The sequence below is a fragment of the Rhea pennata genome, chromosome Z (assembly GCF_028389875.1).
Source record: "Rhea pennata isolate bPtePen1 chromosome Z, bPtePen1.pri, whole genome shotgun sequence".
Taxonomy (NCBI): domain Eukaryota; kingdom Metazoa; phylum Chordata; class Aves; order Rheiformes; family Rheidae; genus Rhea; species Rhea pennata.
In genome coordinates this window covers 62,419,996-62,436,783 of record NC_084702.1, presented here as the reverse complement: position 1 = coordinate 62,436,783, position 16,788 = coordinate 62,419,996, and the positions used below count along the sequence as shown (strand labels likewise).

General features: G+C 39.7%; 1 protein-coding gene across 4 annotated transcripts in view; it reads left to right on the top strand.

Annotated features, from left to right (window-relative positions):
• The first annotated feature begins 12,167 nt into the window (after nt 1-12,167).
• The window catches only part of GPBP1 (GC-rich promoter binding protein 1), a 32,660-nt gene continuing 28,039 nt past the window's right edge, over nt 12,168-16,788 (top strand). Inside the window, exons 1-3 of one of the 4 annotated variants that reach the window (XM_062599908.1) lie at nt 12,168-12,203; nt 13,210-14,257; nt 15,024-15,091. The gene's annotated coding sequence lies outside the window, so the exon portion shown is untranslated. Of the gene's footprint in view, nt 12,204-12,244; nt 12,340-13,209; nt 14,258-15,023; nt 15,092-16,788 lie in introns of those variants that run through there. The other 3 variants (XM_062599910.1, XM_062599909.1, XM_062599911.1) reach the window with 3 other exon arrangements.

Genomic DNA, 16,788 nt, shown 5'->3' with positions numbered 1-16,788 from the left:
TCCTCCAGTGCCCAGTCCTCCGGGCTTTGTCCCGTCTTCAGAAATCGGGAGGCTGCAGACCGTGCGCTGGAGCCGGCGGTTTCGGCGGGGTGCCCGAGGCCCGCTTTGCAGCCCGTACGGAGATCCCCCGCTGCTCGAGGTGCCCGAGGAGCGGGGCTCCGAGCAGCCTGATCTATCCTGCTGGGACCTGCTGATGTGAGAAAGAGAGTAAACTGAGGTGTGTCAGAGTCTGCACTGGCGATTCTAGCACGACGTAAAAGCCGTTCGGGTACCTCAAACCGCATCGCAGGCCAAGATGCGATCGTACCCGCAGGCGACGTTCAGGGAGTTGCTGTTTACGTGCCTGGGCATCAGATGCTCGCAACATAAAAATCCCCAAAGTCTGCAAGACCTCGTTTTCGGGAAGGCTGTCACAGTCACAAGCAGCTCCAGCTACATCTCCAGCAGTACATCTTTCGACCCCTCATCTGTCTTTTCCTTTCTCCAAAGGAGACATTGCATACGCAGATTAGCTTGCCCGTCTTGACACTGATCTTTTATTCCTGCTACGTCAGAATACAGTGCATGTACTCAAAACTTAAAAAGTGAGATTTAATACTTTTTTTCCCTTTGACTGGTCTGGGTTGCCATTGTAGCCCGCTGTGACGCCTCCTAGCCCTGCTGAGTGTCATTCCCTCCGGAGACACCAAACCTAGTGCAAATCCCAGGTGCCTTGACGTTTCAGCTGTGTTAAGTTGAAATAGCTTCCCAGGCAGATGGAATGGGTAAGAAATACATGGATCTGTTAATCGACGTAGTAGCTTAGAAAGTCACGTCAGCAGGTAGGCCCCAATTCAGAGAAACAGCTGCTTACTTCTCTACACTTTCTCTCAATAGAAGTGCTCTTCTGGCTTGGATATGTGATTAAGTTTATGTCCTAACTTCCCGAGTAGTTTACCTGACCAGCTTATTATTCCAGTCTTTCAATCATTTAATGCTATCGTTTTTGAAGTTATGGGCAATTTTAGAGCGAAATCTGCTGTTAATTTGCTACTTTTGAATCTTTTATCAGATTTAGATCAAAGAGATTTTTCTTACTAGAATTCACACGGCTAAAATAATATAAACTCACAGCTTTACCACAGCGTGGCATTAGGTGTGATCCAAAGTTGTCGTATAAGCCACAGCAAGGATTCTTGAAAAATTACAGTACTCGAAATTGCAGTGGGCAGGGGGTTGTAGGACAGGAAAAAAAGGAAATGTACCAACTTCTAAAACTTACCTTGTTCTAAATTATGTCAGGAGTAAAAATTAGCATTTTCTATTTTCGTATTTTCCTGATGATCAATTTTGTACTTGGAATATTGTAGCCGTACAAAAAAGCTTACAAATACTTGCAGATCCAAATACGTAGGAGAAAGAGAAAATGATGGTGAAAATCTGCATTCTGAGGATTTGAAAAAGGCAGCTGTGATCCTTTATCTGAGCAGAGGCTGAATCTTGATACTAAAGTCTCTAGTGCTATTATGTTCCATGTTAATGCAACACATTTTACCTTACAGCAATTTTCACTGAGAACAGACCAAGATAAAGAGCGCAGATGGTGGAGTTACAGGGGTAAGCTTGACAGAGGGGGATAGAAATGGGCACAGGTGGTGTCACTTCTTTCTCGATTAGCATTTTTCTCCAGAAATGGGGGTGAGAATGGGGCACCCTTGTTAAGTGTAGCATGGAAACCACTTGGTCTGGCATGGCATCATCCAGAGGCTGCAGAGGAGCTCCCTTCAAAGAAGGTAGCCCTGTGCTTTCCTGGATGTACTCACGCTCTCCACCTGCTTTCCATGAGCAGAAGATCAAAGTGGAATTGTTCTGTCCATGTTGTAACACTGAATTACTGAGTTAACTGACTCTGAATTAATGACAGCTGAACAAAATATGCATGTGTGTATGTATGTTGTATGTAAATTAAATAGGCATATCAATGCAAATATAGTTTTCCATAGCTACTGAGGCATACAAGAATGTGTGAAGTTCTGTATTTAAATGAGTCTTTTCTCTTGAATTGGAATCAAAAGAGATGGGAACAAATTCACCTAACTTATTCTTTCTGAAATAATGGAGGAAGATAAATTTTGTGTCTGTATTTTGACTATATTTTATCACTGAAGTTACTCTCACATCCATGCATATCAAAACAGGAAAGAACTAAAGTGAATTAAGATGAATGAATCTAATCTTTTTTAAACCCAAACAATAATGCAGTGAAGCTAGAGAGTTATAGAGTTATAGTGTGTACTCCTCCAGCAAACCCACTGCCACAAGTTCTAGGTTAATGGCCTCAAACAGCCATTCCATATTCCATAGAAATAATAGGATTCCTCACAACGAAAAATTAAAGCCTGTTTGTTCAGCAGGTGGAGTTGGTCTTAGACCTTTAGGTTATATCTCTAGTAATAAAGTCAATGTGCTCAGGATTGTTTCCTAGACGTTAAAACCACCAGAAAGCACAGAACTGCCCACATCTCTGCTAGTAAAATCTCTGCTTCCTTTGCACACTGCCTATTGCAAATGCCCCCCTGGACACTGTAGTCCCTGAACTGCCCTGAAGCGGCTGGCTGGCAGGAGAGGGCACAAGGCAGGTGGGCACCATCCCAGCAAAATGCGAGGGGTGGCCACGTGCCGACACGGCTTACGTTTCTAGGAAAGAGGAAGCCTTATAGGACAGAGCCATCACGGACTTCACTACCTTCTACGTGGATTGTATTTATTCATCTTCTGCATTGCTTCCAGTAACATGAAGATAGAGAATATGTTGCAAAATGTACAAATCACCATCTTCCATAAATCTGTACTGTTTGAGAGCTTAGAGAAGTGAAGAAGAAAGGAACACCACGTATATATGAGTGACATCACTTATTACTGCTCGTTGCTTAATGTTCAGATACCATGGTTTCGAGGACCATGTTTGCAATAAAGACTAGCTACACACAAAACATTTTTTAATTCCATAGCTATATACAAAATAAGTTTCAAATCCCCTAGATATGTCTATCTCTCTGTGCTTTAATGTTCATGAGTAATATGACTTTTTGCAGTGCCAGCTGAACTTGCACATGATATAATAAAGCCAGACTTGTTTTGTTAGACTTACTTGCTTACTTCCTGTGCCACATTTTCAGAGGAAATACTCCTTCTCTTATCTTCTTCCCAAGCCTTTTAGTAGTCTGCTATTTTCCTAAAAAAGGAAGTTTTTTTTTTCCCTAAACGACATGGAATAAAACTTTTTACTAATTCATTTTTCATATTATTACTAATAATATTTTAATTTAATCTTAAGAATAGGCAAATCAGCTAGTTTTTGCTGAAGCTCCCCAATAACCTGTGGATTTTCAGCATGGAAAAGTTTTACCCAGGCTTCTGGACACGCACAATACATGTATGTAATGACACCACTGGTCATTAGATAAGAGACAGCGTAATGTGTACATAACAAAAATTTGAATTTTGGAAAAATTTTATGTTTTGTGAATTTAAACAGTTCCCATTTATATGCAAACATAGTTGCAAATAAAAAGGAACTTACAGAGACAAATTTCCCTGGCCAATTCACTACCTCCATTCCCTGTTACTGTGCAGCAGGGCACCAGGCGCTCTTGGGAAGCCTCGTGTCCGGGAGGGAGCTCGGGCTGGGCTCTGTGCTGCTCCTGGTTTTCCTGCCGAGGAGCTGGGATGATCCTGGCATAAAGGTGATGGAGTCCATGCACTCTTAAAGGTCCAGCTTTTCCTAAGAGTGGCAGCTTTGAAAATACGGCTTTCTGCTCATCACTGGTCAGCACAGCGTGTCTGCACACAGCAATGCCAGTTCTTTGTAATTCAGCTGAAAACCACTGTTAACCAGCCATGCGTGGAAAAACAGATGACCAAGTGCTTCGTCTGTATGCTTACTGCTGGGCAAAGAGGAGTGCAGGAATTTTTTTAATGAAAGGGCGTACGTGTGATTAAAATGTGAACAATTACAAGCATGACTAAAATTAATTTCTAAGTGTAGTATTACAGTTTAATAATTTTCATTTCATAGCCTCGGCAGATGTGTGTCAAAATATATGAAGGAAAAAATAGCATGTTTTTCAGTGTGTCTCAGAACATTTTAAAGCACATAAATAATAACTATCATAATTTGAAAAATATTTTCAGGAAACTTACTTTTATTTAGTGAAGTAATGCTGTTAGCCATTCTAGCAGTTAGTAAAATGTAATAGGGTATCAGGTTTTTGGAAGGAATGAGCAGGAATATTTCCTAAACAGGACGCCCTGTACCTGTGTTTTGAGGGTGTTTTCCCCAGTTCTTTTGAGCCAAATAATAATCAGTGAGTTTATAAAAACATCATTACTGTCTTTCAGAAAGTTCACTGATACACAGTCATTTGCATCCAATAGATGTGGAAGCTGAGGCTCATTAAAGTAAAAAAGCTCAGCCAAAGGCTAATGTAAGATCTCTGGTAGAAGTGAAAATCAAAGCAAGACAATGCTGATTTGAAACTATTGCATCATCTTACTAAATCTGAAGTTTGTGTTTCAGGGTTTTCAAATTTGGAGGTACCTTTCACTTAGAAGAACACACAAGTACAAGGAGTTTTGAATAGCAACATGCAGAAGTACCACTACAAAAGTGTCATCCATGTTGGGCAGGTCTCCAGTAGGAAAGGATCATGTATCTAAATTCCCAGTTCTGAACAAGTAAGAGAGGACCGTGGTGAATCTGTTCACTGGGATCTGTAAGACAAGATAACATAGCTCCAGGAAGAAAGCTCTGAGAAAATATTTCATTTTCTCTTGACCCTATTCTCAGCCTTTCATAGTATCAATTTCCTTGACATTCCTTGGGTTTTTTTTCCAGAGTTTAAGATGACAACACCATGCAACATATATGGAGAAACCTCTGCTGTCCATTTTTGTCCATGAAGGGAAAAATAGAGAAAGAAGAGCAGCTGAGTTAGAAGTAGATTTCAGTCTTTTTAACCTTTTGCATTTAACCTTCTAAAATATTTGAGCTTTACTGGGCATTTCAGCCTGACATAAATATGGAAGGGACTTTCTGCTAGTCAGAAAACTATTTTAGGCTCTCTTGCAAATACTTGTAGGTAAATCTTATTTTGTTTATATATGTGATGCAATTTTTTTTCTCTAAGGCTGATTGGTAAGAAAAGTAAGGAATTGCAAAAGCTGAGACTACTGTATTAACCTGGGCAGTAATTCTTTTTTTTGGGTTCACTTCATAAAATGCAGAAGACCTTTGAATTGTGAGTTATATCCCACAGCGTTTGCATGTGCAACAATATTAGCTTCTAATTGTTCTAATAAAGAGATCTAAAAATGCATAAGCTTGTTTGTGAAGTTATTTATTTATTTATTTATTTATTTATTTATTTGTGGTAGGGAGAAATTATACTATTGATTAGACCAGGGAAAAGACTGTCAGTCTTTTTGACTTGAAATTCTTTCATCAGGTCTCTGCTTATATAGAAATAACACTTAAGCCAGGCCGCTTTCCTAAAGGAAGCCTCTGTAATAACTACATATACTTTTAAAAAACATGCCAATTTTTGAGTCTGATTCAAACATGCAGAAAATCTTTCCAAATACTATATTATTTACATTCTAAATGAATCTAGTTGTAAACAATAGGAGAAATAAAATAAGTTGTGTCAATTTAAAATTTGAAGAAAAAGGAATAGAACAAATAGATTTGAGTGGTAAGTGAACCTGCTTTAGAATATGAGATCTGATCATATTTAAGTATGTGCCAGATTCTGTCATCATTACTGGTCATCTGGTTTCCTTATTACAAAATTAACATGCTCTAAGTTCACAAGTTAGCTAGTTACTTTTTAGGGAAAATTGAGGGATTTCATTTTGTAGCGAAAAGGATAGAGTAAAGATAAGTAGCTTATGAAAAATTATTAATTTAGTATCATATGTTCATCTTATAATCCCTTCAGCTTGCCTCTTTGCATTGAAATTGTTCTTTATTATTAACAGTTATTATGTTGGCTTCTTTGTGAAATTTAAAACAGTGGGTATTCACTTGCTCTTATTTCTCTCTCTTGTGTGGAGCAGAACAAAAACTGAATATATGTAGGACTTGCCTTATTATTTTAGAGCTTTATAGCATGACTTAATCCTTCAACAGAATAAATATGTAGACAGCACTCAGTCAGGACATAGTTAGGGAATAGTTGCACACTTTTAATGTCAATTCACTAGATAATTTATGTAAAAGGAATATTGCTTGAGGTAGATAAACCATTAAAAATAGTTTTGTATAACCCTTGTTTTAAAATCACCTAGTGTTTCTGATTCTTTTTGTTGGAAATGGATGTTTTTACTGTTAGAGGGGAAAAAGGCTACTAGTCAGGATATTTTTTATTACAATGAGTGAAATACTTGGAGCAGAGAAGCAGTTCTTTTACAAACTTGACTCTTAATCTTTTTAACCTTTCAATTAGTATAACAAAACAATAGCCTTTGGGTTCTTATCTTGGCTTTTTACTACTGTCACAAAATATTAATTCTTTCAGGTAGAAACTGTTGTCTTTAGAAAGAGAAATTTCAGTAATTTAAGCTGAATTTAAACTTGCATTGTTCAAAATAAATGCCTAAGTGTTGCTTCAAAGCACGAATTCCCGCTACCTGCAGCTTCATTTCAGCCTTAAGACAGAATGAATACTGCCCCGTTGAAGGCAACAGTAATTTTAATACTAACATTCTTGAGAAAAGAATCAAGAAGCAGTTATGTCTTAATTTTCAGGCATATTTTGCATTTGTCAGTTGTATTAAGTGTAGTGGATGCTGAAGTGTTCAGCATTCTAGAAAAATCAAACAATTAGTGATAATGCAAGTGATAATGGTCAATTCCTTAATATAGTCAACTCCCTTTGTCTTTTTTTTGTAGGTAGACCCTACATTTCAGTGAGTTTACTGAAATCTTGTAGCAATTGGAGAAGTCATCTTACCTTCCTTTCCTAGAAGAGATAATAGTTATACATAGATAAACACAAATACTTTGTACTAGTGTTCCTTGTGTTACTCCAAATGATAATGACTACGTGTTGCTATTTACTTGTGTATAATCATTACGTGCTTTTAATTTTGATACTCATAATATTTCATATTATGAACATGTAACTGAAAGATAATTGAAATTCTGAAACAGGGGCTGTTTATTTGAATTATATTTGTACTGAGGAATTCTCACAGTGTCTGGAACTCTGCTATACAAACATTCCAGAGCTGAGAAGCAAATTCATTAGAACTGGGTTTTATTATTAATATTAGGTAGTCATTTTTTTCTATTTTTTAAATATTGGGCTCATTGCAATAGAAGCTTTCTGAATCATATCTGTACTAACAGGGTTTAAAGTTTGTTGTATCAAAATTTTGATTTTATCCTTCACCCATTTTTTGGTTCAGACTGGCTGTATATTTGGCATATTGGGTCTTTAGTACGCAGTAAGCATTTTGTACCATCTTCATGGTGTGTCACTTAAATGCTCAATGGTAAAGAATGAAATATGTTTCCTTATTTTTTTCTTTATTCTTTGCTAAATTAACTCTTTGATTGTATAATTTAGTTTCATAAGTATCTTATATCCTACACATAGAACAAAAGAAAGTCAAAGACATTTTAATCACCTGCCAAAATATATTTTTAACTTTCGGTCTCACACTTCCTCACAAAGTCTGAGCAGTGAATGATTGAATTTTAAATTCATTTTATATTTTTCATATTAAAATAAGCTCTAAGACTGGTGTTTAAATTGGGGTTAGTATTCGGTGGGAGGTAAAATGTTTCTGATTTTATTTTTTATACCTCAGCATTTCCTTTCTTTTTTTCATTGTATTTGTTCAATGCTTCCATGTACTAATATTTGTTAATATGAGCTCTGTTAGATATCTGTTCACTTATCTCAGAGTCTGTGGTCTGAGCTGAACCCAAATTTAACCTTAAATTACACGTAGACCCAGTGTACTGAATTTGGATGAAAGTGCTAAAAGTATTTATTTTTTTCTCCTCATCATATTACACAGAAGTACTTCAGTCATTCAAATTAGTAATTCTTATCTTCATTCTTAAATCTCATCTGTTGTCTAAATTCCACAATTGACGCTTTGCTTTACATCACGGTTCACTAAAAAGACTTTTAAAAACACGATTGAGCATTTTTGGCAAAAATTTTGGTCTACTCTTTTGTGTTCACTTAACAAAAGAAAACTGCTCATAAGGAGATGACATCTTTTTTTCTACATTCATTTCCTACTTTAATGTCATCATAACCTCCTATAGTAGCTTTCCACAACAAGCATATTCTATTCAGCCTACCCAATTCCAGTAGCTTTTTCTGTTAAAGTTAGATTGCTTTAATGCTTTAATTTTAGTGCTTGCTGATAAAATGTATATCACTTCAGGCAAGTTGTTTGTTAGCATGGTGTACTATAACATTTGTGTACTGCTGGCACTACTTTGTATCCCAGTATGTTCAAATCTTTGTGAATTCTTGTGGCTTGGATTACACTGAGCCCTTTATCAGTTTTATCTTACTAAATGCAAGTAACTCTGCCCAGTTTTATCCTTACATGAAACGTTTTTCATGTGGTCAGTCATTAGGACACGACAGGGTGGAATTCAACTGTATTCCCAACAATGAAGCAATGCCCGATTTTTGTGTTCACCAAAGTAAAGCAGGTCATAAATAGGATCTGGAATCTAGATTTATACTTCTACATTAAAAATGGAAACATAATTTAAAAATTCTAACCATAGATCATTTTAATTGTTTATATTTGCATCATTTTACATATTTTATTTTTTGTAAATGAATGGCAATTTAAGTAGTAGCTTTTCAATATTTAACATCTTCTGTCGTAACGCTTCTTTCTGAACTTTCTTATTATCTGTAAACTATCAGCTGTCTGTGGAAGTACTTTGAAATATAGTCAATGATATATGCCTGTTTTCTTTAAACTGTAGTTCACCTTCCTAATAAATTATAAACCTCATGCTCTTTAGAGGCTGATCCCACAGCACACCTCCTGCTGCTGTTAGCAGGATTGCCCAGTTCGCCCAGTCCAGGCATTCAGACACTGGCAGGGAAGTTCTGCCCTGCCCCTTCAATGCAATACGTTGCATTGCCACAGCTTTGGCAAAATTTTGGAAGACCACCTATAGCTCTCTTCTGCCAAGCCTCTATGAACTTACCCCTCCAGAAAACAGCTTTTAATGATGTCTGCAGGTTCCTATTAAGTCAACTTCCCTTTTTTTAAACAGTATAAAATACCCAGAGAAGTAAGACTAAGAAATAAATGAAGAAGCACTGATTCTGCTCATTTTTCGCAAAGGATATGTTGACTGTAGCTAGAAAGTGAAGTTGATAAAAATACTGGTTTAGAAAATTAGGAGACTTTGATATAGATACATAGGGAAAAGACCAGTGGGAGTCGATATATATTTTGCTTTAATCTTCACTTAATTTCAAATTTCAAACATGAAAAATAATCTAGTCAAACAAATGGCAAAAATTAAAAAGAACAGAGTTTTGCCTATAAGATGCGTGCAATAACTATGCATGCAATGTAACAGCTAAAACTACTATAGCAGAATTTCCTATAGTTCATCCATTTATGGCCCTGCTAGGACGTTAAATGTGATCTTGTTCACAGCTAATCCTATTCAACATCATATTGGCTAGTTAAAGTCAATGATTTTGACCAGCTAACATCCTACCAGATGAGCTTTGTACTCACTAGAGGCAAAATCATGTTAAAACTCAAACTGTCTTATGTGACTCCACCAGCATCCATCAGCTTTTTTATAAAAGGGTAAGGAGTCTACTTTTGGTTTGGCAGCTTCCCGTATATCCCGGAGGATCCTGGAAACCCAACACACGCTGGGGCTAATAACAAGAAATGCCCTGTACAAGGGCTCTCTTCTCCAGTGTTCCTCCTGTGCCCATCTTCCCGATAATTTGACTTTAAAGTTCACACCTATGCAGAGCTGAAACATATGAAAGCTAATTACTACCGCTGTAGGAAGAAACTTGATAATGTGACTAATAAGCAGCAAGATAACAGGTTAGAAAAGCAGGATGTCCATAATCTAACAGATTTGCGTATATCTGTGGTATTAAACAAAAGGGCTGAACACAGTAAGAAATATCCAAATTTAGTATGTAAAGAGAGATAATGTGACTTAAACACATGATGCTACTGCAGATTGTAGCTTCAGTATTTGCTTAGCACAGGAATAAAAAGCAATTAATGAATTACAAAGAGGATTGTGATACAGTGTATAAGGACGCGATTACATGTATATGAAGGTGATTTATAGATTTGTGGCTGAACACTCATGCACTCGTGTGCGCAGTTTTGTCAGCAGCACATGGTATCAGGCTTGTTACTTGCCATATTCCCCAAATAAAGAAATCTAGGTGACATTTCTGGTGTCAAGCTGTACTTTATGGTTAGGCAAGGCTGAGGAAGTTAGTTTCTGGAAGAGACAAGATTTAGGAACAGTCTGGAGGAGCCAGCTGTGGCCAGAAGATAAGTAGATGCATCCTGTTACGCCTGTTGTTAGTGGGAGTTCATACAATATCTGAAATGTGGATATTGAACGGTGGGATGGAGTGGCCAGTCGCTTGCAGAAGAGGCAGATAGTAGAAGCGGCAGCCAGTGAGTGACCAGAGAAGTGACCAGTTTACATAACATTCCTGTTACGTAAAATAAAATATTGAGTTCAAATTGTCTTTGGTTTCTATATGCTTGGAGTGTTGCCACACATGAAACTATTATTGGCCTAAATTTTTTTTCCTAGGCTCTCACCCTCCTCCATGCTCTATATACTTCTGAAGATCTAGTTACAGTTTGAATACTTAGAAATTTAACAGAATTGGTGCTGACTACTCAGAATTGGCCAGAAGATAAATGAGATCAAGGAAATTTCGGGGGGGGGGGTTCCTCAAGGTTTTTTAAATGAAACACTTATGCGCTTTCCTACTCTCTAATTTGTGCCGTTGTTAATTCTTGTTTTCCAATAATTTTATCAAATGATTAAAAATTGATTGAGAGCATATACACCTTTAAAATACATTTAAAATCCTGTCCTGCGCAGGACTTGCAAGACTTCTGTAAAATCAGTCCATAATTTAAGTTCTCACAATAATTTAAATCTTATAAAGGAAACTACCAATAACAGAAAAAGCAATGTAAGCAATAAATATCCTTGCCAGTATCCTAATGGTATTTAAACATAATTCTATATGTTTAATTTTTCATGTAACTAATTGCAAAATAATTTGACTTGCAATGGAAATGAGATTTCAAAATTACAGCAAGCTAATTCAGACATATGGTTACGAGCCCTGCCAAAGGCTGCAAAATCCATTATGTTTCTTTCAAAAAGGCACAAACAGAATAACTGCAGGTGAGTGAAGCCTGTTTTCATTACATTTTTAAGTTTAAGCTATTTTTAATGATTTTTTTTTAATGTGCCTCTTTTCCCCCTTACTCGCTTCCAGTCCAGTTAGTGCAGTGATTTAGTTCTGCTGCGTTTATTAGCGCTGGTTCCACGTTTCCGGACGGCCCTGGCTGATTTTGCCCCGGCGAGGATCGCCCCGGGTCTCCGGTGTGCCTCCAGACGGAGGCAGCAGCACCCTCGCCGACGGCAGGGGGACGCTGCTGCCCGCCCGCCCGCCCGCCCGGCCCGGCCCGGCCCCGCAGCGCGCTCCCGACAGGCGGCACCGCCGCGCTCCGCTTGGGTGCGCGGCGCCGCGGCGAGGAGCAGCTCCGAGAGGAGAGGCGAGGAGAGGAGAGGCGGCGCCGCCACACGGTTAATTACGGCCGGGCCACTCCCGCGGCGGTGACGGGGAGTCCCCGCGGGCGGGGCCCCGCAGCCCGGGCGCGCGCGCGCAGGGGATTCCCCCTCCGCCCCGCTCGGAACGTTCGGGATTGTTCCCGTGACGTCACGGCAGGGGGGCTCCCCGCCGGCTGGGGGTGCGGGGCGCCTGGAAACGCCTCCTCGGCGCGGCGCGGCGCGGCGCGGCGCGGCCCCTGGAAGCCCCGCCCCTGGCTCGCGGCGGGGTCCCGCGGCGCCGCGGCTCTCGCGAGGTTTGGGCGCGCAGAGCATTGCGGCTCCGAGCGGCGCCATTTTGGGAGCGCGGCGAGCGGTGTGTGTGAGTGCGGTGTGTGGGCGGGTGGGTGCGCGCGCGGGGCGGAGCGCAGCGCAGCGCAGCTCAGCGCCGCGCCGGGACCCTCCGCTTCCTTCGGAGGAGCCACGGCCGCCGGGCCCGGGGCCAGCCCGCCCGCCAGGTACGGCCTGGCGGCGCCGGGGGCCGGAGCGCGGCCGGCGGGGCCCGCGGGCTGCGGCGGGGGCTGGCGTGCGGCCGCCCCCTCCGGGCCGCGCCGCGCCGCCGCGGGGGCTCCCGCCTTCCCTGCCTGCCTCCCGCGGGAAGGCCAGCGGGCGCCGAGCCGCGGCCGGCTCCCGGGCCGCGGGGGCGGCGGCGGGGAGGGCCCGTGGCGGCGGGCCCCGGGCGCGGGGGAGCCCTGCCGGGCCGCGCCGCATCTCGGCAACAAAAGGCGCCGCGGCGGCGGTGGGCGGTGTGTGTGTGTGTGAGGGGGGGGGGGAGCGGGGCAGCTGCGTGCGCGGCTCCAGGCACTTTGAAAACAGACGCGGCCGAGGCCGGCGGGCTGCCGCCTGCGCCCGGCCCGGCCCCCCACCCCGGCGGCGCGCCCGCGGGATTCCCCGGGCAGCTCTTCACCCTTCGGGATTTTGATCTTCGCTGGGTTTTGCTTTGCGCTTTTGCTGGGTGTTCTTAATCCGTATCGACGGCTTCCTCTTTTGGTGCTTTTTGTAGCTTTTATTTTTTTTTTTCTCCCTAAAAAGAAAAAGGCAAAAAAAGCAGGCTTCTCCTTTTCTCTTTGGATTTTGCTCCTTATAAATTGGAAGAGTTATCTGCCTGCAGGAGGACAGGAGAACCTTTTCCCTGTTATGCTGTATTCCCTAATAAACATTTTTATTTCTTCCGCATGTGAATGAAGGTTTAACTGATGCTTCTGTATTTTGTTTGATGGCCTGATAGCATATGTGTCTGCTTGTTAAGATTCAGGTTTACATACTTGTCTAATGACGATTCAGATTTCAGAGAGAAAACCTGATTGTTCTGGTTCTTTTTCCTATAGGCGATTTGGATTACAAAGAGAGTTCTGGATTTGGGGCCTTTTGCTTCTGCTGATAGAGGGGAAAGGTGAAAACTGACCTGCAGCAGTTGCTTCATTTGAAAGGGGAGAAATACCAGACACTGACCTGGAATTGTTTGTCCAAGTACTTCCTCCTGAAAACGCTTCTGAAATAATTAGTAAACATCTAAGAAGTGAATTGAAAATTTGAAGACTTGAGCTTCCTCAAGAAAGGAAGCGCAGAACAGCTTGCCCTTGGACGCTTTTGTCCACATGACATGGATACGTGGCTAAATTTATCAAGTTCCAAATACTTCTGCTGTCAAGTTAAAGTGCTTTTTTGCTTTTAGTTACTTTTCTTTTCCGAGCTACATCCTGTTTGAGTCATAGGTGTAATTAGCTTTGTTATCTGGTTCCAGGTTAAAAGCAGCCTGAGTCACTGGATAGACATTGTTGAAAAGTTTCATGGCAGATCTTTTTACTCTTATTTTATTTTTTAGATTTTCTGACATAGCCTTTTTTCATTTTGCAATGAGACCTATTTTCTAAATGAAGAGTCTAACAGAAAATTCTTTATCATTTTTTCTTTTACATTTTATTTAATATTTTTGTTCAAAAATGTTGCCAATAAGCAATATGGTGGTATCCAGATAGCTGTTGTTTACAGATGCCACTATTATCTGAAGCTAGGAAATGTTCTTCAGTTCAGATGTGAAATTTGGATTTTCAGCTTTACTCTTTGCAGCATAGAAAGTGTATTTATTTCACTTGGAGCTGATGCTTCTTGTAGTGATACGTACATGGAATAAAGAAGACAAAAAGCTGTGAAAGGAAGAAAAGGAGCTTAAGTCAGAGACTTGGCAAACTTTGGAAATAACTTTGCGGAATCTTTAAGCGGGAAGGATGGGTAGCTGATTCTGTGAGGTGAAATCTATGTCAAACAGCTACGAATGTAGTATCAGCAAGAATTTGGGATATTATCTCAAGGAAAACAAACTGGAAAAGTATAAATCACAGAGAACTAACACCTTGTGCAGTCCTCTTGGATTAGGTAAGTATTGTAGTGTTCATAAGTCAGTTTACACTTGAGTAAATGTTTTGTCAGTAGAATAGCAAAAAAGATGATGGATTTTCTTGAACCTTGAAATGGGCTAGCAGAACTTACAGTGTTTAATTAGCAGAATGAGTATTTTAAGAAATGGAAGTGTATATAAGTTACAGAAAAGAGCAGTACCTAAGTAGGAGAGTAATTTGGGGGATGGGAAGGGGATTAAAAAATATGTGCTCTTAGAATCCCTAGGTAACTTATTTTCTCTGTGTTGATATTGTAATCTCAGGAACGATCTGTTGAGCTCCTTGAACATGTCTCTGTTTACATGTTGAATCGTTTACATGTCTCAGTCTTCCTCTTTGCATTAGACATTTTTCAGCATGAAGGTCTCATAATGTAGCATGACTCTTTTTTTCCTCCCATACTTATCTAAGCTAAATATTCATTACCTAACACTTGTTTATTGCATATGCAAACTTTTTTTAAAAATACTTTGATGTTTTAAGGTTGTATTCAGAGTAATTTCCTATTCTGTGATGGGAATGAATATGAATCTAATCTTGAAATTATAGCATAGTAAAAAGAAAAAAACTGTTTGGAAGGGTTCAAGTACCAGCAGGCTGGTTAACTGAACAATTTTACATGTTGTTATTATTAGAAGTATTGCTGTTTACCTGTCAACTTTCCTCCCAAGTGGGGGAACATTTCTGAAAATGGATATAGTTTAAATTCTGAAATAAATGTATTTACAATAATTTCTCTGCAGGTTTGCTTTCAGCTGAATTGCTACTTCCTCAAAGAAAATTAAGATGGACAGAACAACTTAATTCAAAAGTCAGTGGTAATTTTGTTAAATTCTTCACCCCTTCCCTCCCCTATTATTCATAAAGCTTTAAATAGTAAAAGCATTAATGCATAAACTGTAGGCTGAGTGTCTGGTAAAGGTGACACATACATCTTAATAGCCACCTTCTCTTTTTAAAAGTTTTTTAGAGCTTCTGCAGTACTGAAGTACCGGTAATACTGAGCAATAAAAACAATTAGATCTCTCTAAGGATACTGCAAAGCCTAGTAGAAAAGTAATAGCATGACAAACGGAGTCTGGGGATTACTATGATGTGTTTTTTTTTTCTCCCTGCAACTTATTTTGACCATAAGTAAAAGGCTTGCACTTAAATCAATATTTTAAATAATTTTTTTAGGATTACTGAAGTAATTATTAATTGTTTTGTCAGCATCTAAAAGTTGCTATAGCTTCAGTATTTTGGTTTGTTTCAATGGCCTTACTGTTTTGTTATTTTAACTTCTGCTTTAATTTTGCTATTTTGAAAATATGAAGACTGTGGAGCATAAATAGGAGTCTGTTTCTGTAGTCTCTTGTGGCTGTGGCTTGGGGCTCTCCTACATTGAATCTCTTGCTGTGGCTGGGAATTGACTCCTTAGAGTGGATGAGCTGAGCCACATGTAGAGGAAGCAAACCAAGAGAGAAATACTATCTTTCTCCTCCTCTTAGTTGGAGTAGCTTGTGTTTTGCTTCAAACCGTTTCGTAAATGGAAAGAATACAAGTGTAAGTGACTGTCTCATTAAACTTTGTCTATTGCTAGCCCATGACGTAGTAATAGAAGTGCCTCAATGCCTGAAAAAAGTTGTATTTTTTTTCCAAGCTATTAACTTTCAGTGGCATGAGAACGTCTTTATGAGGATTTTTCACTGAAATTAGGGAGCTGCACCCCACTTTGTAGAACACTTACTGTTTAGAATGACTTACTGCTCTGGACTCTGTTTCTGTCTTTGATGTGTTGAAAAGTTTACCTTCTGATCTTGTTAAATTAACCCTTTCATTATATGTTTCTGGCTAGTAGTAGGAGAACTTTTTTTTTTCCTCCTATTTTCATTGTGTTTTTACTTCAGAACTGCAGTTCTTATTTGTGTACATATGTATTTGACAGTCAGATGTACTTTTCTGTTGTGTCTGTGTACTTTGAGCAAAATTCGTTGAGTGAGGCCCACTGAGTAGAAGATGCCTCGCACGTTGGTCCATTTTAATACCTTCTTTAGATTTTTACTTGTACATGCTGAGGGTCTAAGTGGTTTGCAGATAAGTATGAAGATAAGGTCCTTACCCTGGAGAGCTTATGCTTTAAGCCTTGTTGTAAGCATAGTTTTTGTCCCGGAATAATGTCAGCAGTTGGTTCCTTTACTAATACAGTTATTTTGGTTACAATATAAATGTACCCATTTTAGGATTTTAAGGTGTCTTAAATGGTGTAGGTTGCTCTACTGTAGGAATGAATTGTGTTGTTGGAAGCTTTTAAGTGGAAGCAGAATTTAAAATTTGCAACAAAGTAGAGATGTAATTAAATCTATAAAGTGATGTAGGAAAACTGTGCAGATATTTAGATATGTTAGTTCTTTACAAGCTAATATACGTTAAGCTATTCTTTTCCATTGTTGTGAGTTTACTTTGTTGAAAATGTGTGGATAAAACAGTTTGACAGTGTTGGTCCATGGAGGACTTAGGGAGTATTTA